Raw genomic sequence first — 24401 nt, 5'->3', positions numbered from 1 at the left:
AATCCTCAGCGGTCCCCCCTGCCTCACCAACTGATAGGTGGGCTGCTGAGCAGAATACAGTGAGGCAAGTCTGATGAAGCTTTAAGAGGGCCTGAGTGCTGTCTGTGTTGTTGAGCATGTTAGGATTAAGCATGTGATGAGAACTGATTGTGGAATGAAGTAAGTTTTGAAGATGCATGTTGAGATAACAAAAGTCTGGGGGTATGACCACATTGATGCTGAAAGGTGAAAAGGGGAAATGGTGATGGTGGATTCGTCAGAGAGATAGGAGAAGATACAATCAAGGATACTTCTTTTGATGCCAAGATTCTCAAGTCTACCAGAAGGGAATACATTTGACTGAGTTGAATGTAACATACAGATCCTGTGGTAGAACTATGGTGACTCTAATTCTGTCCACTAAAGTCTTCAGGTTGTCCCAGGAGAAACTTAGAGCAGCTTTGATGCCTCTCCCAGGGCAGACTCAGGTTTGGTGGTCTGAGAGTGGGGTTCTTTCTTTAAGGAAAATATCCACTTCTAAAAAGAGCATTTTCTACGCTTGGAAAATGAACTGAAAGAATTCCTGAAGTGGGTTAAACATCTATATCCACATTGAAGGTTCACAATTACCTTGCAAAAGAAGAATGTAAACTTTTTGATTTCAAGTTAGTTATGATTTGTCCTAGTTGCAGTTAAAAATATCAACCTTTAGTCCATAAGCGAATCTAGCACCATCAGTAAATTGTTGCTAACATTTTCATTGGGACTATACTTTCCCAGGTAAAATTGAAAACATACAACCAGGCACATAAACATTCAGCTCATTCTGTCTGTAGTGCCCAAACCTGGTGGAAAGCTCTAAATTAGAGCTTCGTAGAATTGTAAAATTCACTTGCCCTCATACTCTTCAATAGAGGTGATTCACCTTGCACAAATTAGACTAGTCATGGTGGCACTAAAAACAAGTGAAGCAGCCTTTTCAGGTATTTTTTCTTGTTGGATGCACTTCTTAGACGTCCAGGCCATCTGCCAACAAAAATGCAGGAGATTAAACATAGTTGCAGAATGGTGCTTGTAATAGAACAGTCAATTCGTCCGTGATGGCTCAACAAAACTACCTCATCTTCAGTGTAATGACAAAATTGAACTCTTCTAGGAAGTGTTTGATTTAATTGTGACCGTAGGATATTGTAATTTAATACGGACGATATCACCGAACAAAAACCAGACAATACACAAGTACCATTTGACTTTGACCACATCATGCCACCTACTTCTAACCCGCCGGCATCGAAATCGAACTACCTCACTCAAACAGCCAGTCTGAACACAATAAAGAACCCTTCCCCTCTTATCACTACTCGTACTTCATGTACTCATAGCTTTATGTACCTCTGCTTTCATGTCTTCCTTTTTTCCTATATGTTTGTTAACTATGTACAAAAGCGCAAGGCACCACGTGGCACTTACAGGAAACACCACAAACAAGTGCTTAAGCTTTATCTGAAGAACAAGTTACTTGTGATCCTAGTGTAACTTTCTTGGTGTGCGCTCCAGGGCTGAGAATCCTTGACTACAGACTGTCAGCTTCATTTGGCGCACATGCATAGGTGATTGTTTGCTGACAGGAGTGGAATATTGTGTTATCTTAATGCAGAGTTATTTGCAGGCTCCTCCATGAATGCACTTGTGATTCACAAGGTGCCAATCACAGTTCTGCATGTTGGGTCAGAAAGATGAGCAAGAATTTGTTTCCTCTTGTTCCAGCTTTATTTGCGTAATTGATTCAAATCATGTGTTGGCTTATCAGACGCTTTAAATTCATAAATTTACTTCTCATTCATGCTTAAGGTCCTATCATTGGTTACCAACTGTTTCCATATATCAATAATTGTCTGGACTTACAATAAATAACAAATGGAACATTAGTACTGAAATTTAGTTCACTTCCTGTAAATAATAATGGGCAGCTGATGCAGAGCACTTACTTAGTTTATGTGCATTTCTCATTTATTAGTGGCACACGTATTAAGACCACTGTTCAGGGCGGTGAACGCGGCGCGTGAACAGTGGCAGCCAAGCGTTGCCTTAGCAGCGATAGACTTGTGTTAGATGCAAGCAGTCTCCAGACGAGAGCAAAAAATGCACATAAATATGAACCCTGCATCTACCAAAAACTGTTTAGTGATAATAATTGTGGGTATCCGAGATGTGACTTTAGTTAGCCACAAAATTTATGTCCCTCCTTTCGCTTTCGCTTATTTCAGGGCAGGGATTTGGAAGGGAATTTATAGTGTTCTGACACGGCAGGGACAAAGAAGAATGGTTGTCATTATAACTAGCAAGCGATCTCAGGGTTAGATTGGGAGGAAGGGGAGATATCAGATGAGAGCGGCTAGGAGGTGCCGGGGTAAGGAAGGGTGGGCGCGGCATTCAACAGAGCGGATTGGAAAAGGCGGGAACTAGCACACTTCAGACACGCGGAGCCTGACTGAAGATCGGCTTACGATAAACATGTGCATTTGTACGCTTGTTGCATATTTCCTGTCATGCGCAAGCACAATCAGTCTTTGTGTCTCTCTCTATAGAAAGACTCCTCACTGGGCATAAGCATATTGTAAGCACAAATGCACTGCACAAAGAAACAAGGCTGAATTATGAAATGCTGGAAATTCAACAGCCGGTTTGTAAGATACAAACTCAGAAAATGGAATTCACAGAGAGATCCTAGGTTATTCATGGATAGCAGCAAGATTCCCAGGTGTCCAGGAATACTCTTAGAAAAGTTTTGTCAACAAGCAATTGCAAGTATGCGGAGGCACTTCCATATGCTCATTGTACATTGCGCATGTAGAAATCCCTTTGCAATTGTGCATTTGTGCAATTGCTTCCCCCTTTTTTTGCTTTGCCAAGGGGAAAAGATTTTTCTTCATGGAAAATTCTCCCCTACACCACTACACCTTACTAATTATGAGGATGCTCTCTACCCAACCCATCCCCCACACACAGCCGGTTCAAATGCTTGAATGAGAACATTCTTGCCCTGGCCGGGGCTAAATGCCCACCCTTTTGTTTGTGAATAGCCACAAATGCGTTCCATTTTCTGACTGTGCTCATACCTGCAGGGCATTCTAGGCCTGGAGCACTTCCTCCTCATCTCTGTGGGTAGATTTATGAAACTGAAAAAATGTGGGTGACTAAATCCTTTAACTAGGGAAATACAAACTTATGAGATTTCCAAAAGTAGTTTTAAATGCGCAAGTTAAGCTTACAGGCTTGTATAATCATAGCTAATTAAGGGCCAGATATACGATGCATTTTACTGGTCGCAAACAACCCCTCGGGGCATTTGTGACCAGTAAAATGCATTTTCAAATGTACCAACCCTAGTTTGCGAGTCAGTAACCAAATACAGACTCGCAGAATAGGGGTTGTGAGTCGTTATTAGGAAGGGGCATGCCAAGGGTGGCCCCGTCTAAGAGCGAGTTGCACTGGTATGTAGGAATGTTTTGCGACAATGAATGCGGTCAAAAAACATTGACAGTTTACCACCAATTTCAAATTGGTGGTAAGCCATTTGCAAACAGGAAGGGGTCCCGAAGGGACCCCTTCCCTATTCTGAATGGGGTCGGCAACATTTTTTCAGAGTAGGCAGCGATCCCACTGACCACTGCCCACTCTAAAAAAAATTAAAAGAAAACTTTTCATTTATATTTTTGAAAAGCATCCCGTTTTCCTTTAAGGAAAAAGGGGTAAATTAAAAACAAATGCTTTATTTAAAAAGCAGTCAAGACATGATTGTCTGCTTACCCCAGAAGGCCACCAACCCTATGAGTGCCGGCCATTCACAATGGTTTGCAAATTGCGACCTGCCACATGAATATTAACGAGGCAGGTCCCTTGCGACCCATTTGGCAATCACAAATAGTGTCTCAGACACTGTTGTGCATCAGGTTTTGTGACTCGCAAATTGCGAGTTGCTATAAATTGCAATTTGCTAGTCGCAAACCCTGATGGTCGTACATCTGGCCCCAAGAGTAGCATCAGTGCTTAATTTGTAAAAAGAAAAATGTGCCAGGGCTCTAGTCAGGAGGCCACCACAACTTGCCCAACACATTGCCCCTGTCATGCTGCCAATGATAGTAACAACACAATTAGTAACCATCACACAATTGTGACAATTCGGGCTATTTCAGGCCTCCAAAGCTACAAGAATGGCTTGGGCAGCAGGTAATAGTAATTTTTAGTGCATATTGAATTAAGGTTGAGGTGCTCATCTCTAAATTAGTCAGACAGAGCCACCTTGTGGCAGACTGTCACAAGTGCTGGTGTTGATAATGATGTGCTGGTGCCAAGCACCGAAAACCACCGGCTCAAATTAAGCACTGAGTGGCCTGCAGAAGAGTGTGATATTTATCGTACCCAATGATGCAATAAATAGCACCTAAAACGAGAATTTTCCCAATAAAGTAATAACTTGCGGATTTTTACTGCTTACTGAATTAAAATCTGCATGCTCTGGTAATTAATTACCAGTCGTTAGTCCACTGTTAAATTCCGGCAGGTGTGGTGGGATGAAATTTAATGGGGGGGTGTGGTGGCAATTATCTCACCCAGTAATTACAGAGTGCAATAAAGTCCGCATCACTTGTAATTCTGATCCCTGCGCAAATAGTGGTTTGTGCAGGGATCAGAATTATCCACTCATAATGAGGACCTGGGTGTTTGGAAATACCAGTCTCCTCATTCTAGTTGCACAGCATTATTATGTCCTTTTTTGACCGCATTTACATTTGATCCCTTAAGTAAAAGCTGTCTAATCTTTTACTTTCTTGTGGGGCATTGCTACTATTTTTTCATAGGTAGGGTCCTGTCAGGGAATGACTTCTTTAAAGGGATGACTGGCCTAACAGTTTATCACTTATGAACAATAAAAAATCCGATAGTGCTCTAACAACAGCTGCTGGAACTATTCATTTGAAGTAAATAGTTATCTTGGATTTTTTTTCTAGCAAAGTACAACCATAAGTTATCGATAAACTGCAATATTTTTCCAACTCACCTACACACAAGCAAGACTGTGTGTAACACATACATTGCACACTTTGCGCATGAAAGGGTGTGGTACTCACGTACGTGGATGACTCATGCACATATTACTAACACTTCATGCCTAGGGACAGGGAAAGCACCATTTCCACAACTAATTCCACTTTTCATTTTTATGCTCAGAAATTATTTTTCTCTCACTCCGTCTTACACACATCTTGAAAATACAGTATTGAACAGGTACTTCCTGCAATGTTTCTACATTTGTGCCCGGCTATTTGGGTGTAAGTTTTACGTTTAGCACCACCAGAAATAATTCTACCTGTAAATGCACACCTTTTCTGTACACTTAAGGTACTCCTCTGACACTATGGAATGTGTGATAAATTTTACACCCATATCCAGACTTCATGGTTCTTAGCACACCTGCAATCAGGACACCATCAGACTGCAGAATAAGGGTCTGTTTATGAGTTTGGCAGTGTGGAGCAGGCCGCCAGGCCAGTGCCCCGCTCCTGCACTTCCAAACTCCACTGCCGCTGTTTTGGTGGTCCCAGGTGGTGAGCCTTAGAAAGGCACCGCAATGTGAACGCCAAAGCTCGTTCCTGCACGGCATGGACTGTAAAGTCTATGCCATGCAGGAACAGGGGGTGCAGACATACAGGGGAGGCACACCATATGCATCCCTGCATCCATCCCCCAGCCCGGAGGCTTTGTTTCCTCACCGCCATTGTTTTTATGACGGGCTGAACGTCATGAAAACTGTGGTGGCGAGAAAACTCCTAATGTGGTAGGTGATGCCTTAGCGGCACTGCCAGCATATTAGGGTCTCACACCACTGCACCACCGCCTTGGGATCCATGATCCCCGGTGGTTTTTGCAGACCTGTGGTGGCGGGACCGCCACACTCAGAATGCAGCGGTCAGACCGCCATTGCGGCGGTTCCCACACTCCACATGTTTTGACCCCCAAACTCATAATCAGCCCCTAAGAAGTGTATAACAAAAAACAAGGCAGTAGCCTTTTTCATCTATGGACAAGGGATCTGGAACAACTTGCCTTATGCACTGGGATGGCCCCAACACTGCTCCAATTTAAGAATGAGTCGAAGATCCGCCTCTTTAAAGAACATTACATCACAATGCAGTAACTGTCCACAAACTAGCTGCCTCTCCGATCACTTGTTAATTTTATGCTGGACTTTGATCTATTTATGCAGGGCGACACTGCCTTTTGGCTAGCTTTGAGCTATAGAAAAAACTTTAAATTGAGCAATATTAGCTACACGTGTTCCACTGGGCAGTGGCACCTTGTTAATATGTCTGAAACTGTACTCCACAGACTTGTTCCTTTTTTAGTATTAAAGCACTAACTATGTAGGACAGTGCTTAATTCATGCAGGTGATTTCCGGCGTGCAGCACTGGCACTTAATCATCAACACTGGTGCTTCAGCACCAGTTAAGGACACATTCATTTTTGGAAGACAGAGGGAAATTAAATGATTCGCCCAGAATCGCATAATGTTTAGCCAACGCCAAGACTCGAACCTGGATTCACAGCTTTGAAGTCGGCAGCTCTGGCCATTACACCACGTCCTCTCCCCACTTGTAGAGTTTCATGGTTAGTAGTAGGTTCTGTTTTAGTTGGCGCTAACAGGAAAAATGAGCTGGTTGAAGCTGCCTCCTGACGAGAGCCCCAGCACTTAATTTTTCTTTAATAAATTAACCACTGGTTAGAGGGAAATCATTCATCTGCTGCATTTTAGTATCTATTTACTAAGTTTCAGGAATCACCACATTGCAATCAACATTTTTACACAACCTAACCTGAGGTCTTTACAATCGATGTAAAACACTACATGGGGCTTTTTATTAAGTGATTTTCACTTTATAACTCCTTATTAGCCTTGAGGGTTCAGTTTGGCATCTAGGGACACTCAACAACTTAGTAACATATATGTTCATGATGTTATCTTGAACAGATATTTGGACTCATGATATACTTGTTAATTTGTTGCCACAAATGTGCACCATTAAATTAATAACCCTCGATTGGTGTATGATGAGTTTACCAGAAAATGTACAGGAGCTGGTATCAATAGAATGTTTACTCAATTATGGATTAATCTAAATAATATAGGGTTGTATCCACATACATACATAAAAATTTCCTTTTAACATTTGTAGGTTCTTGTATAAGAGCCCGAGGAAGACCTTTCAATAACTTTTGGAAGCTGAAACTCGTCAACATGTACAAGGCATCGAATAGAAGGCAAAATCTGGACAAATTATGAATTTTTTGAGGTATTAGGACCAGAAGTATCCTTGGGCTGTCTGGATAATTTACATCGAAATAGCAACACATGCACAGGAGATGCTCTCTATGCTGTCTTAAATGAGAGGCAAGGACTCCTTTTAATTTATTGTGGCAAACTGATGCTAAATTGTTGTTAAACATTGGGCATACATTATAAAAATAGAAGCTGAATGATTTCCTTAGTAGGAATACGTTTGTTAAATAACGACAATATTATGCATGTGTATTCTCTACATGATGTTAGTTCCGAACTTGAAGTATGAAGTATTTAAAGAAAGGGTGATGAATAAATTAAAGAAGAATGTTAAGCGGTTGTATGTTGGAACAGCGAGTTCCTCAACAACGACTCCCTAAACCACGCGGTCTGTACTACGATCACGTCTCAACAACAATTTTGTTTTACCACGCATTCTTTTACCATGAATTTTCGTGATAAAGGAATGTATGGTAAACCACCCCCTAAAAACTATTCTGAACCCCTCCCACTCCCTAAAATCTATCCCTTACCCCCCCACCTCCAACCCCTTAAAAACTTACACACCCCCAACCTCCTAATAATGAACACTAACCCCCCAAAAAACTAACATTAACCCCACCCCTTAAAATCTACCTAAAACCCTTCCTACCCCCTAAAAACTAACACCCAACCCCCCTCCCCACCCCCAAACCCCTCTTACCTCTCTTGCCCATCCCGAACATTAGACCGTCTTAGCCTGAACCACGTACATGCATGGTTCAGGCTTAGTCGTTGTTCGTGCAAGTCGTTGTTCAGCTTGCGTGACAACGGAACTCGTTCCGGAGTTGTTGTTAAGGATGTTCCCATGTTAAAAACAAGAGGACCCCTGTTGCCTAAGGATAGGAGGACACAACACCAAGGGAAAATCAACAGTCAAAATATAAGAGACAACAATGCTCCTCCACTTACTTTGAGATAGGTATAACACAAAAAAGAATCAGTATCATAAATGAGACATATTAAAAAAAATAGATAATATAAAATTTGTTTTCTTTTGTACATTGTACATAAACTTGAATATTTGTTTCACATGGACTCCCTATCATGCTACAAAAATCTAAAAATCATACTCCTACATCAAAACACCCACACACATTCATTCAAAAAGACACACATCCAACCAGTTCACTAAAAACAATGCTTAGAGTCCCATGTTGGTATTACTCTGATTCATGAATTAATTATACAGTGGAAGTTTACCTTGTAAGTGTACCTTGTACCTCTATGACTGCGGAGATGTTGCACATGAAAAGATAGGAGAGGCCTATCTTTTATGTACGCAGTCTCCGCAGTCATACAATTACTATTAGTAAAAGTAAACTTGCAGTTCGTTAATATAAAAAACAATAGTACATTTACACAAAAGTGTGTATCAGGTCTAACAAGTGTAATTTTAGAATAATTAATTTTACTAGTAGTAAAACTACACTTGCAGTTTGTGCATACCAAAAAGTAGGAAAGTTACTACAGCAAGTGTAAACTTGCACAAAAGTGTAAGTTTACCTTGGTGAATCAGACCCAATAATTGCCAATGAACCACAGCTGGGGTCTTAAGCCTTGAAGTGTCTGTCTAAACTAAGCTCAAGTTATTTACGGACTTGGGTGAAATATTCTTTGCGACGGGACTGTGGGAAACATGGCGGCCGTAAGCTAAACGGGCGCGGCAGCAGCTCGGCTCAGGCCATCAAACGATATGCTAAAGATACGCTGACACGCAGACACGGGTCTTAGAAAGCATTTTTGATGAAGTTTGCCCCCCCCTCCTTTAAACCCCGTTCTTACCTGCGTTAGGAGGCTGCTGCGGCGTACGGGTGATCTGTATGGCCCCGGACCTCAGAGACACGCCGGCAACGCCAAGTGGATTCCTGCGGTGGGAGGAGGTATTCCGCGAGTGGAGGCGAGGTGGAGCTCTCTGTAAGCGGATCCAGGTTGCAGGCGGCAGAGTCAGTACAAACAGCACAACCTTCACTGGAGTTTACTCAAGTGCCCGGGCTGGAGGTAGTAAGTCTAACGAAGAGACTGCTAACCAGGTAGGCGATAACGATTCCAATTGGCTCAGCAAGGTCGCAGTTGTTACCTGGAGAAGAGGAAAGGGTGAGTCGGGTGAGGTTGGCAAAAAGTGTGTTAGTGTCCATGTTTTTGGGGAGCTTGAATTTCCTCGCATGTTTAAGCGAAGCAAAGGACAAACAGGCTTGACTCACTACATGTGTATGGAGATAAGTGGGGCACAGACTGCAGCCACAGCCATTGAGTCCTCCCTATGCCCTATAGCCTCCCCCGCAGTTAATAGATACACTCTGCGGGCCAGAGCCGCACACTCCACGTCTAACACCGCCATCACCCACTCTATCCTCCCCCCTAGAATTTCCCCCCCGGTATCAGAGGTCAGAGCTTCAATTAGACCTCAGAATTATAAAGGGGTGAGTGTAGATACCAGTGCTGCTGTTGAAGGAAGTAGAGGAGGGGGTAGAGGTAGGGGTAGGAGAGTACTTACCTCCAAGGTAAAGATAACTCCTTCATTGAAAACGTTTTACAAGGTGATGTCTTCCTCGACCACGCGAAACCCCAAGAAAAGAGGGTCTCAACCGGGTGCCTTGGACACCTCTTTGGGAGATACCAGCGGTTTGTGCGAAGAAGGTCAGGCACGATCTGGTTTGAATAAGCCGTCTGACGCACCAACAACCACACAGAAAGACATGAAGCTATTAAATGCGCCGAAAGTGCAAAAGGGTAGTCCAGCGTGCACTTCACCTATGATACATCCTGCAGTAGCACTATCAAATAGTTTTGCCCCTTTGGTAGTGCAAGACAAACAAGAAGAGCAGGAAGTGCAACAACAGATCATAGAGGAGTCTGTTGAGATAGGAGCCAGGTCTAGATCATTGGCAGATATTTTATTGGCACTTAAAGACGAAATGGCTAGCAGATTTTCGGAGATGGCTAATAGGTTTACAGTTTCAGAGACTAATCAGGCGGCGATTCAATCATCCTGTGTGGATTTAGCCCAAAAACTTGAGGATGTCTCTCTAAGAACTGGAGTATTAGAGTCCGAGGTACCTAAAATTAAAGAGGTTCTTGATAGTACTATGGCAGATATGTCAAAGTTAGTTGCCCAGAATAAAGAGATGAGAGATGACATTGAGCGCCTGGAGAATCACTCAAGGAAGAACAACCTGAGGCTTATTAATGTTCCAGAAGCGTTGGAAGGAACTGACATAAAGGGGTTCGTGATTTCTCTATTAAAAGAGACAGTCTTGAAGAATTCCCCCAATGTTGATCTAGCGAATAAGATACAGCGAGTACATCGTGATCCATTTAAGAGGAAGTTGACTAAGCAGAAGCCCAGGAAGATTCTGGTTAATTTTTTGACATATACTGTGAAAGAGGAAATTCTGTCTTTGGCTCTCAGAGAAGGATCGTTAGCCTCTAAGGCCTCAACCCCTTTCTCTTTCTTAATAAGATCAGACATATCCAACATCACGGCAACTAGGCAGTGGGAATTGGGGAGGAGATTGGAGGAACTGAATAGTCTGGGGGCCAAGGCTCAACTGAGATTTCCTGCGGTACTGCGAGTAATGTGGAATAATCAGATGTACCAATATCGTACAGTGGAAGAGGTGGATGCCTTTATTGTTAAGATCAAGAGTGGGGGAGCCAAATAGAAAGGGGGGGGGGGGTCTTGGGAGGGATCCGTGTCAGCGGGAATACAGCTTTGATTTCTAAGTTAGTTTTATTCACTTGTTTGGTTTTTGTTAAGTGCCTGAGCGGGCTGAGGCCAAAAAGGCTTGCCTATTAGTAGGGAGGGTTTCCCATGGGGTGAGGGGTTCACTGGGATTACTGGGTGGGTGGTAGGAAAGTGGGGGGTGGCACAGGGTGGGGAGCAGTGGGTTAAAATAAAAAGAAAATACATATATCCTCAATCGCTTGTTAATGTTAGTATTAGATCGTCATCCCTGGGGGTTGGATTTGATGGCAGGTATAAATGGGATGATTAAGGAGGTAAAATTTATCTCATGGAATGTCAATGGTTTAAGATGCTCTCGCAGACAAAGATTGGTACTAAAATATTTGGAACTTTCTCCTGCACAGATTTGCCTTATTCAGGAAACTCATTTAAGTTATGAAGAATCTTGCAGTATATTTGTAAAGTGCCCCTGGGTGAAATACTTCTGCTCCTCTGAACATACAATTCACAGTAAGGGAGTGGCAATATTGATAAAACGGGGGGCAGGTTGTACTATAAAATCAGTCCAGTCTGACAATTCTGGGAGGTGGATAGTGGCTTTGTTAGATTTTGGAGGGCAAGAGGTGACCTGCGCCTCATTTTACGGTCCTAATATGGACGACCCAACATATATTTGCAGATTCCAATCTAAATTAATGGAAATTACCACCACATTAATAATCGGAGGAGACTTTAATGTATTATTTCACCCTAAGGAAGATAGGTCTGATCAGAGATACTATATAGGGGCCACACGTGTGCGTAGAGCCATGAAGAACATGTTGTGTGATCTAGGACTAGTTGATGTATGGAGGGCAAAAAAAGGAGATACACAAGGATTTACCTTTTTTAGCAAGAAACATGGTCAATCGTCAAGAATAGACTATGTTTTAATTGATAGGCCCAGTATAGAAAACTTGACGGATATATCAGTCATCTCTAGTCATCTATCGGATCACGCCCCTATTTTGTTCTCTTATTCCCGAAAAACACAGAATTTACAATATAGGTGGACATTGAAAAGATCAATGTTGGCTGATCCCGAGATAGTGAGGGATATTAAAGCAGCCACAACGGATTATTTTTCCATGAATATTGGTTCGACCTCTTTAAGTTTTGTGTGGGATGCCTTTAAGGCCTATCTGAGGGGGATGCTACATAGTCGTATTTGTTTTAGGAATAAAGTGGATGCACGGGAGATGCAGGATATTGAGGGGAGAATTCGCCAGTTAGAGCTGGAAAGAGATCCTGATAGGTTGATGCAAGTTTTGCGGGACCTCGAGAGTGCTCGGCAGGAGTATAGAGGAAGGCTGGATCAAAAGTGTAGAGCTCAATGGTTGAGTAAAAGCATGCAGAATTTTGAATACGGTGAAAAGGCAGGGGCACTATTGGCCTGGAAAGCAAGAGTAGAACGCTCACAAAATTGTATTAATGAATTAATTATAAATCAAGATGGGAAGAAGTCAAGCAATATAGAGGATATACAGGCTTATCTTCTTTCCCTTTTTTCTGAGCTTTATAAAAAGGAAATATCCCCCAGCCCAGAACATCTGCAAGCTTGGCTGAAAAGTAAATCATTGTCTGGGATGACTGTAGATAGCAGGAGGGTGTTGGATGCCCCAATTACTGAGGAAGAAATTAAAGTACAAATTAACGAATGTAAGAACAATAAGGCTGCGGGCACAGACGCACTTCCAAGCGAGGTTTATAAGATGCTGTTAGACGAGTTGGTCCCGGTATTACGTGAGTTATTTAACTCAGTATATAGTATAACAGGAAGGGTTCCAGAGACCTGGAAGGAAGCTACTATTGTACTTATTTTAAAACCAGGGAAGGACCCCCTAAAGGCGGACTCGTATCGGCCAATATCCCTGCTGAATACCGATTATAAAATCTTTATGGGTATTTTGGCAGGGAGATTGGCTAAAATTGTCCCTAGCCTAATTAACCCCGATCAAAAGGGGTTTGTACCTGGAAGGTATATTGAGGAGCTGACACAGCAACTAATAGGCAATATAGACCTGGCAGTGGCTAGGTCGGATCCATTGGCTATAGTCGCTTTGGACGCGGCCAAGGCTCTCGATAGAGTGTGTTGAATGTATTTGTGGGAAGTTCTTAGGCAGATGGGCTTTGGACCAATCTTTGTCCAGACTATGATAAACTGCTATCAGGGTGCCTCGTCAAAGATCTTGCTGAATGGCTTGTTGACAACGAGTTTCAACATCCAAAGAGGAACAAGACAGGGTTGTCCCATTTCACCCCTGTTGTTTGATATTTACATCGAGCCACTGGCGCAGGCCATAAGATTGGATAACTCAATTACCCCCTTTAAATCATTACAATATAGTAGCAAGTTGGCCCTTTACGCCGATGATTTGTTGCTATACACAGATAACCCAAAAAAGACTATACCAAGAACTGAAGCATTATTGGCCGAATTCGGCACGTTATCAGGTAATCTTGTTAATACCTCTAAATCGGAGGTAATGTGTTGGAACATTGATGATTGGGAGGGACAGATAAGTGAAGAACTAAAATATTTAGGTGTCATTATTGTGAAAGATCTGGACAAGATCCCACAGATTAATCTTACTAGGATCTGTAACGAGATAGACCGTATTTTTGCCAGGTGGAGAAATCTACCATTGACAATATATGGTAGGGTCAATCTTGTGAAGATGGTTATCTTGCCCAAGTTGACATACTTCTTTAATACTATTCCTCTGTCCTTCCCTAGGAAAGGTATTGATAGAATTCAAGGCAAAATTGGTAGTTTTATTTGGGCCAATAAGGGTGCTAGACTGTCCTGGAAAAAGCTAAGACGAAGGCTTCTTAGAGGGGGGCTGGCTCTCCCCGACATTAGGTGGTATTCTGTAGCCTTTCAGTTCAAAAATATTAGGATGCTACTTGTTAAGCCGGGGGAATCATCTTGGGGGAGATTATTGGGTGAAATGGTTAGGACAGAGGGTGGGTGTGGTGAGGAGAGTTTCTTGTATAAATTTGGGGCGCCAAGGTTTTTTAAGAGAGTACGACTGAAGGTACTAAGGGCTGCCTTGGAGGTATGGGTTAAGGTGAGATGTAGATGGGGGATTGGGTATTATTCCGATTTTTCCCCTATTTGGGATTCCCCAGGAACCCCGATCTGCTTGAAGGATAGCCTTGCAGTTCCTATCAGAAGGGCAGGTATTACAATCTGGTCCGATCTGATTTCAGAAGAAGGGATCTATCCTTGAGAGGTATTAAGGTCTCGGGTTGGAAGTGATTTCTCCCGGTTTAAATATATGCAATTAAGTTCTTGGTTCAATGCGGAAAAAAGGGATATAAGTGGTGACTGGGAAACAGAACATCTTTTGCAGAATCCTAACCGTAAAAAAAAAAGAAATCTCTTTATGGTATGGAAAACTTATGGATTCTGATGATAAAGAACTGCCTCCGCAACATGCAGTTTGGAACCAGTCCCCCCTCGAGGAGATAGCGGTAGACCTTTTTGAACCTTCAATGAAACTTTTGTACAAATATGTTAAACCGGCTAGTTTAAAAAAAAATCACTTTTTTGTGGTAAATAGACTTTATTATACTCCTGCTAAAATAGCCAGGTTTGCTCCCTTATCATCCCCCAAGTGCCCAAGATGCAATGTCCCGAGTGCCAATGACATACATATCTTCTTTGAGTGCCCTGTTTTGAGTAGATATTGGAAAGAAGTGGGGGACGCCCTCTGTGATATTTTTAATACTAGTATCAGAATAAATATCTCTCTGATAATTTTTGGAGACGTTGGAATATCCGAGAATGATTTATCACAGTCACAGCGGGGTCTCCTGCTAAACCTAGTGTTATTAGCTAGACGTGAGATATGTATGAAGTGGAAAGATCAGGGTCCTCCTAGGGGGGAGGACTGGTATAAGGCGGCATTTGCTATGGCCCGATTAGATCAGGGAAAGGGCAGGGAAAGTGAGTTGAACATATGGCAACCTCTATGGTCCTGGGGCCTGAAATTGAGATTGATATAAACGGTGTTGGCTGCCCCCGTTTCCCCTCCTTGCAATTCCCTCTTTGTCCTATGATTACACCATGCCTACATCAATGGGGCCGGTCTGGCTAGACCTAAGCGCAAACAGTGGCCGCAGGGCGTATAGATCAAGATGACGGCCTTTTCTGTTAATGCTTATTGGTGAGATGAGGATATAAAAAAAAAAAAGTTATTTACCATAGCTGATAGCCACTGAATACTCGAGGAGATTCTAAATAAATTAGTGTCACCCCACACAGCTATAGTCAGGGAATCTCAAACTGCAATGCATCTCAAAATACAGAGGCTCACTAATGCCATACGAGGGGCCAAGTGGGAAGCGGCCCAGAAACCAATGTCTAAATACAGATAGATTCTATGCTGCAATAGTGAAGAACTAGATGGATCAGATCTATGTGCACCGAGAGCACTGCGCCATGTGTAACCTAACATCTCTCCAGTAGCGGCTGGTGTCAGAGGGTAGGGGGAAAAGACGATAAACAACCAAAAAAAAGTATAATAATATAAAAAATAACTTGCCTGTAGCCGGCCGTCTTCTGCTCCTCTCGTAGCTCCACAGCAGGCAGTCTCCCAGACTCCCCTGCGGCCAATCCTGAAACTGCCCTCACACATGAAAGGAGCTTCAGGATTGGCCTGAGCGCCGATAATGTGTGCTCCCAGGGAGACTGGGAGCCTGTGCTTCGCTGTCTCCAACTCAGCAATGCAGCTGGGTTGGAGAGAGCATCAATGCGCATGACGGTTTGGCCGGCCTGAGACAGCCGGCCAAACCGTCATGTGCATTGATAACAGTGCATACCACTCCCTGTGGGTGCCTGTTATCACCCTGGCCCCGCCCCCAAGACTCCTGTAAACAAATAAAAATAATAATAAACACAGGGCTATTTTTTTCCGCTGCTGGCAGGGGAACGTTCTTCCGCCATAGCAGAGGAGCATCCCCTGCATGTCTCCCCATGAAGAGAACTCCACTTACCTGCTACACAGAGCACTGATTCATTCACAAGAAAGGGGGAAGTGACTGGGTTTGTATGCACATAGATAAACAACGTTATGTGCCTCATTCTTCCAAGTGGCAATAGAGATGTCACAATGATCATTGTATTGGGTCAAAATTAAATTGCAATCTACCCACATACGTTAAACTAATACACGTATGTGTGGTAGTCTGCAGTGCTTAGGTGGAATCTGGACCATAGCATGTGTGGTCCAGATTCCACAGAAGGACAGTTTGCTTAGGCTTGATCAGACAGCTTAATCCTGATCTTACCATATCTGCTAAAGTTTATGTGGCTAAAGAGGGATCTTGTCTTTTGGGTTGGCAATAGCAACGAAAATTAATGATAACTTTAGATCCTAATCATCCTGATCAAGTATTGGGTTATTCTGATTTGTTTCTTCAAGTTAGTAATAGTGCCAAAACGGAATGGGAGAAAATGTTTCCCAAGGTATTTTCCCCTCAGTTGGGATTATTGAAGAGGTTTGTGCACAAGATCATTTTAAAACACAATACCACTCCCAAAGTTCATAAAGTCAGGAATATTCCGTTATTGTTGAGAGATGCTGTTAAGAAAGAATTAGAAGATTATGTCAACTAGATGTCATAGAGGAAATTGAATCTTCTGAGTGGCTTTCGCCTGTTGTTGTCGTGCACAAGCCTAACGGAAAGGTTAGGTTATGTGTGAACTTAAGAGACCTGAATGCTAATGCATGGGTAGACAGACATCGGCTACCAAATATTGGTGAGATGTTTGTTAAATTCAAAGAGGCCACAATATTTCCTACTCTAGATTTATCAAATGCATATCATCAGATTGCATTACATGAAGATAGCAAACAGTATACTTCTTTTATCACATCTGAAGGTGCCTTTAGATATAAAATGATGCCTTTTGGTCTAATTTCAGCTTCCTCCGTATTTCAGAGGGTAATGCATAAACTGTTTAAGGATATGAATAATGTTTTGTATTTTCAAGACAATATCCTTGTATTTGGAAAGGATGCACAAGAACACACTGAGATTCTACACAAAGTTTTGTCTATTCTCCAAGACAATGGTTTAACTTTAACTAAGAAGAAATGTAAATTTGGGGTGGACTCCGTTGATTATTTGGGTCATTCCATCAGTAAGAATAGTATTTCTCCCAAACGGAATCTAGCGAAAGCTATTGAAGAAGCTCCAGAGCCTCAAAATAAAGATCAGTTGAGGTATTTTCTAGGTTTGGCGGAGTACTACGCTAAATGTATTCCTTCATTTGCAGACAAAACAGTGCATATGAGGAATTTAATGAAAAAGCACCAAATGTTTGTGTGGGATCTGAAATGTAAGGATGAATTTTCTCTTCATAAAAAAATGTATAGCTTCAGCACCAGCCTTGTCTCCATTTGACACTTCGTGTGAATCTGTCATCATTTCGGATGCAAGCAATGTTGGCATTGGAGCAGTGCTTCTGCAAAATCAAAAAGGGCATCTGGTCACCATTGCATTTGCATCAAGGTCCCCAAGAGATGCTGAAGATAAGTATTCCACACTTGAAAAAGAAACACTTGCTTGTTGATGGGGCATTGAATATTTTCGTAAGTATGTGTATGGTATTGTATTTAAAGTTAGGACCGATCATCGTCCTTTGGTAGATTTATTTATAACTAAAGGATGTGGAAAAGCAACGGCCAGAATTCCCAGATGGCAATATAAATTACAAGAATTTCACTTCAAAGTAGAATACATTCCTGCAGTAAAGAATGTACTGGCTGACTGTTTGTCAAGATTACCTGTGAAAGATGATAATGTTATTATCGACGATGGTGAATGTGGAAAAGTTGTATCCATATGTGAAGTGTCTAATGGGTGCATAAAAGAAGATCAATGGAGAACGTCGTGCAATAATGATGAGGATATTAACAAAGTTATGTCTTTTGTAAGATCTTACTGGCCCAAGAAAGCTGATTTGTCTCAAAGTCTCTTACCTTTTTATCAGGTTGCACAAGAATTGTCCATTCAGGATGATATTTTAATGAGGGGTCTACAGTTAGTTGTGCCTCGTGATTTCAGAGAAATTGTTTTAGATATGGCACATGAAGGACATCCTGGTATGACCAGTATGAAGAGGAGAATTAGGAGTGAATTCTGGTGACCTGCTATTGATAGGTGCATTAAAAGAAAAGTTAGATCTTGCATTGAATGCAGTATCAGTGACAAATCACAAAAAAACCTTGGTTTATCATCATGCACCTGTTTCAAGACCTACACAAGTGTGGGAGTGTGTGTCACTCGACATTGCTGGACCAATGTGTTTGAGTCATAATCCTTTGTATGCTATTGTTTTAATTGATCAATTGTCACAGTGGCCTGAGGTTAAATTAGTTCCACAGGTTACCTCTAAAATTGTTATTCAGTTTTTAAATAATGTATTTGAGAAGGAAGGTTTTCCTTAAGCAATACTAACTGACAATGGGGTGCAATTAACTTCTCTGGAAATGAAGTCATTTCTTGAGAGTCATGGTATCACACATAAGCGTTCTTCTGTTTACTATCCCCAAAGCAATGGAATTGTAGACAGGTGGATAAGAGTATTGAAAGAAGGATTACAACGTGCCATTAGCAATGGAAAGAATTGCCATGATGCCATAAAAAAGTTACTTTGGAATTATAGGAACACACCCAGAAGTGAATGTGATATATCTCACTTTGAAAAAATGAGATGTAGGAAGAGTTTATGCAGTTTGAGTTGGAGATCGATGAGGGATTTAGTGTACAAAGGTGATGAAATCTGCAAACCTGTTATAGATCAGTCTAGTGGTATAGACAAATGTTCAAACAAAGTTTCCTCTTGTCCTGTGCAAGTTAATGATTGGGTGCGTGTGAAAAACGGAGAATTGTGAGGACAGGTGAATCTCGGTTTTCCGCTCCCATGAAGGTTGTAAGGGTTGGAAGACAAGTAGTGGAGTTGACTGATGGTAATGTTTGGAGTTTTTCCAAAGTTGTGAAAGTTCCAAGGGGGATTTCTCCTAATGATGTTAACTATGGATTTCAACCTTTGCGAGACCATAATGTTTCACGTAATATGAACTGGCGATCAACGTTATCCCAGCTATGGGAGAAGTCATGTTAATGTGAGACAGAGACATGCACCAATATGGTGCAAAGATTATCATATGAGTGTATAGGTTTCATGTTATAAATGTTTTTTTTTTTTAATTTACCCAGTTCATTCATGTCTTGCTCTAATGTAATTTGAGCTTCATGTTTAAATGTTATAAATGTTATTCACCATTCTGTATTTATTGAATCTTTCAAATGTTCTGTGAAGATGGGGGATGTGTGGTATTCTGCAGTTCTTAGGTGGAATCTGGAACACAGCATGCGGGGTCCAGATTCCACAGAAGGACAGTTGGCTCAGGCTTGATCAGACAGCTTAATCCTGATCTTATGGATTTAATAAAATAAGGAAACTTACCGGAGTATCCTGTAGTCTGTTGATGAGGATTCTTCAGTATGCCATATAAAGATAAGAGAAACAAATGCAAATTTTAAATTTTAAACTTTCAGACCAAGAAACAGAATAAAAAATAACATAATTTCCCCTTGTTGGTGCATGAGTGACTGATGGATGTGCAAAGGGACAAGTAATACTATTTGCAAAGGGAGGGGTGTGCATTACAATGGACAGAACCATCCTATGGTGCACAGTAGTACAGGGGTATGGTCATAATAAAAATGTACTGCAAAGCAAGTGCAAGCAATTTGACTATGTAAAAACATGCTTCACAAGGTCTCTTTAAGTTTCTGCTTTTTCCATAATGTTCTCAACCTTTTGGTTTGCCTCAATGTCATCAGTTGGCGACGCCATCTTTTTCTTTTATGGGCGCTTTGAATTGAGTTGGTTGAAACATTGTGGAAGACGCAACAACCCCAATGTTATGACACACTTTCTGTGGGCCATACAAGCTGTTACCCCAGAGATGTGCAGGAGGTGAAATCTACTTCTAGCTAACAAAATGCTCAGTTGTGCTGAGTGTTCCTTTGTGTACTACCTTACACTTCTCAATGGCGTGATACTGGGGATTATGAACTGGCACAATTAACCATAGGTTTATTGGTTAGGCTCTATTCACCTGTTCCAAGGTGAATAATGTAAGTAGTCTCTGCTGCACACATACACAATGCACACATCTTTTCTATATGTGCATAGTGTAGTGTTCATACTTAGTGACCATTTGCACTTGTGTAGTACAGTTGGCATGAGTCCCAGGAAACTATGGTTGCTAATAATGTAGGCATCATGTGCTTATCGTGGGTAATTGGCACATCAGTCTGAGATGAGCTGGGCAGCATCACTTGTCATCTGAATGTTCATGGAACAGGTTGTCTGTATGACTCCTCACATATTTGTAGCCAGGTTTTGGGATGTCAGGGTTCCAGGAAGTGTCATATACACCACCTCAACTTGCTGGTTTCATCTAGACATGGTTATACTTGGAGAGTGAAACTATAGGAACTCCCCAAGAAAAACACAGTACAACTCGATTGTGGAGGACCAAAGGAGCCCTCTCCCCACCGAATGCAGGATTCATTGGAATGCAGTGCAAGGGTTTCATGCTCTTAATGCGGAGTGAGCTGGATTTCTTCTCTAAATATGGTGCTGACTTTACCCTACTTTCATACTAACTTGTGGACGCACTGTAGTTCTGTAGCCCTTTCTGCAGACAACAGGTTTGTTCTGTCCCTCTACTCCACTGCCCTTCTGACTCAGTCCATGTCCTGACCCAAAACCGAGAGAGTTTCGCTTTGCAGAGTTTTCTCACATATCCATATAACTATTGCAGTTTCCGATAGATGGCACCAGATTTTTGGAGGGCATTTCCTCACAATGAAAGTCCATGCCCTGTTCTGCTGATCTACTTATATTTGCCATCGCCCTGGAGGGACGCTTGTCTCACAGTGTGTTGTGAGGCTAATTGCAGGGACCGTTGGAATTTTCTTTAGTATGTTTTATTTTCTTGTTTTTAAGTACAAACTATGACAGTCAGTACATAGTGGATTAAAATTCACTTCATAACAAAGAAAATAAACTTGAATTTAATCTATGTGCGGAACACAATAAGAACGATTTGGGAGAAAAGGTAGGAAAGTTCCTATCCAAATAAGACATTCTACCTCTTTATTGCTGAATGAATGAGTGATCCTTTGCGAATCAGCCTGGACATTTAGCTCAGGTAACAATTATTCGCATTTGGGTTGATTTTCAGACATCTAATGACTCAGAAACAAATATTTTGATTTGATTTAAAATTTGTAGAGCGTGCAATTGCCCTTGGGCGCCTTGGTGCTAGCATAATCCTGCATCAAACCTAATACCAGTAAGACAAGATGTTAAGAGCAGTAGTCTATCAGGAAGATAAAAACAACAAAGTGTTTAACTGCTTTCGAAAGGAAGGAAAGTTGGTCTGACTTTTAAGGTGCAGGGGCAGTCTATTCCACAAGATTACAGGTGGAGTAGACACAGATCTGGCCACGCCATGCTACTCTCTTAATTCTAGGAGTAGTCCCTTAGTTTAGGGAGGCCGATCATAGAAATCTTTTAGGAGAGTACTAACCAAATTTACTTTTAAGGTACTCTGATCATGATCCATGCAACGCTTTGTGTGTCAGAGATAAGGCCTTAAAGGCGATCGTTTTCCTGACAGGAAGCCAGTGAAGTTTTGTCAGTGCACCTGTTTGCAGACTTGAATTTAGGGATTTTCTTAAGCAGGTGAGAAGCTGTATTCTGCAACATCTGGCGCTTGTTTAATGGTTTGTGTTGAACACCCAGGTAAAGGGAATTGCAATTATCGAGCCTAGATAAGACTAAGGAGATGACCACATATTTTTGCAAGTCTTGAGGAATAAAAGTTAACACCTTTCTCAACATTCTTATTATGAAGAAACATGAAGATGTCACTTTATTAGTCTGCTCTATAAAAGACAGCTCGGCATTGAATACACACCAAGCTTTTTTACTTTTTTACCTTGGAAACTGGTAAAGAAAGGGGGCCAAGAAACTGCGGCCACCATGATTGATTCCAGAAAGTGCCATCTTTCCCAAAAAGGAGAACGTCCACTTTTGGGAGTTTAACTTTAAACAGTTGCCACTCATCCAACTGGCAATGACTGTCATACAACTATTTAACCAATCAGCGACCTCCTCCACATTACTGGAGATCTAGGCAACTATCTGAGTATCATCAGCACACGCTACTGTGGCAAAACCAAATTAGTGAATTAGCTTGGTTAAGGGAGCCACACAAATATTAAATAGTGAAGGGCTGAGAGGTGACCCATGGGGTATGCCACAAGGCCTGGTGAAAGATTTCAAGAGCCACTTTTTGCTGTCGACCTCCTAAAAATTAGGAAAGGAGATCAAAAGCTGAACCAGTGATGCCTGCCAACCACTCCAAAAGGACCACGTGGCTGACTGTGTCGAAGGCTGCAGAGAGATCCAGAAGTACTACCACAGCCTTTCCACTGTTGTCCATAATATATCTAATGTCTTCAGAGACTGCAATCTGGGCAGTTTCAGTACTGTGGCTTGCCCTGAAACCAAACTGAGCCTTGTTTAAGAATCTTAATTTTCTCTAGGTATTCTGACAAGGTTTTATTGAGATGTTTCTCAATATCCTTTGCTGGAAAAGGTAACCGTGATATGGGTTGCAAATTATTCTCCGTCATAGGATCAAGAGAGGACTTTTTCAAAAGTGGAGGAACTGCAGCTTTTTTCCATTCTTCAGTGAAGCAGCCCTCCTTGATCATAGTATTAAAGAGAGTCGAAAGAACTGGAGCTATCTTGTGAGCACTTTGCACCACTCCGGACATACAAGGATCTGAGGGAGCTCCTGAAGTAGTTTGTCTAATTAGCACAACCACTTGGTCGACTGTCAGTAAGGGAAAATTGCAAAGCTAATCATTGCTAGCAATCTGGGGAAAGGACTCATTTCCTTGGTTATGTGAGAAGCTAATAAGATCAAATTCATTGTAGACTGCCTCCACTTTGTCTTTAAAAAATGTTGCTGGCTTATTGCAAAGGGACTGGCTTGGAGAGGGGCCACTCGGGAGATTGGAATCGGCAAGTGTCTGTACAGTTTTAAAAAGCTCTTTGGATGAGTTTGTGTTGAGGTTAATTTTCTTGGTATAATATTTAAGTTTTACCTCAGTAAGGAGTTCCTTATACACCTGAATAAAGCTTCTATACCAAGCTTTTTCCTTTTCAACACAGTTAGATCTCCAGAGTTTTTCTGGCCTCTGACATTTTTGCTTCATTTCTCTTATTTTGGGGGCAAACCAGGGTGCAGGAGGACTACTTTTATACGTTTTCACATATTTTACCGGCACCAGATTGGAGACTCCTTTATCTAGCCACTTAGTATATTTTGCTGCAGCTTCATTTTAGTTTCCTTTTAAGGATGGCATCAGGATTTCGAGGGTGTCCTCCAATTCTTTATTATTCATTTTGTTCCAAGAATGGCTCACTTTCACCTTTGTGACTGTATTTACTGTTGACTTGGGAGCTGATAGGTCTAATCTAAAATGAACTGCATGGTGTTCCGACCAAATAATCAGTAATACTGCTTCCACTTTAGGCTTGGGGTAGTGCCATCCAAGATATGACCTGCCTCATGAGTGGCGGTCTTCATCATTTGACTCATATTAAAAAAAGGTAAAACTTCAATTAATAGTACTGAATCTTTATTACAGAGGTCTCCTAAATGAAAGTTAAATTCCCCAAAAGTGTGAAGTTAGGGTAATGAATACTAGTCTCCACAAAATTACTCAACGCCTTTAAAAACTTGACCTAGGGGCCCCAGGAACGATAAATGAGCTTTTGCCACTATTAATAATCTTTTACATTATTTAATGGTTCACTGAAAAATTTCTAATATTATCAAGTACAAATTAGTTATAGCCCTGAAAATACTTTGTGCCACCACTCTCTTATATTTGAAAAATTAACAAACATTTTTAAATACCCAATATTTGGAGATCTGCATCTCTAGAAAAGCCTTTAACTTTTGGATTGAGTCTTTTCATCTTAATAGGTCCAAAACATTATATTAAGATTTAGCAGAATGTATGCTAATCTGATGCTGTAGGTTATTGTCACAAAAGTATGTCCTCCATTTCCTTAGAATTCCTTTATAAGTCACCACACCTGTAGACTATCTCAAAATGCTCCATCCTTATGCGCGATCTGAATATCTGAATGGACCACTCTGCTAATGTCTATGAATGATCATACCCTCTGCCAGCCTGGGCTT

Source organism: Triturus cristatus, chromosome 5_2, assembly GCF_964204655.1.
Source record: "Triturus cristatus chromosome 5_2, aTriCri1.1, whole genome shotgun sequence".
In the NCBI taxonomy this organism is placed as follows: domain Eukaryota; kingdom Metazoa; phylum Chordata; class Amphibia; order Caudata; family Salamandridae; genus Triturus; species Triturus cristatus.
This window is presented reverse-complemented; position numbering follows the sequence as displayed.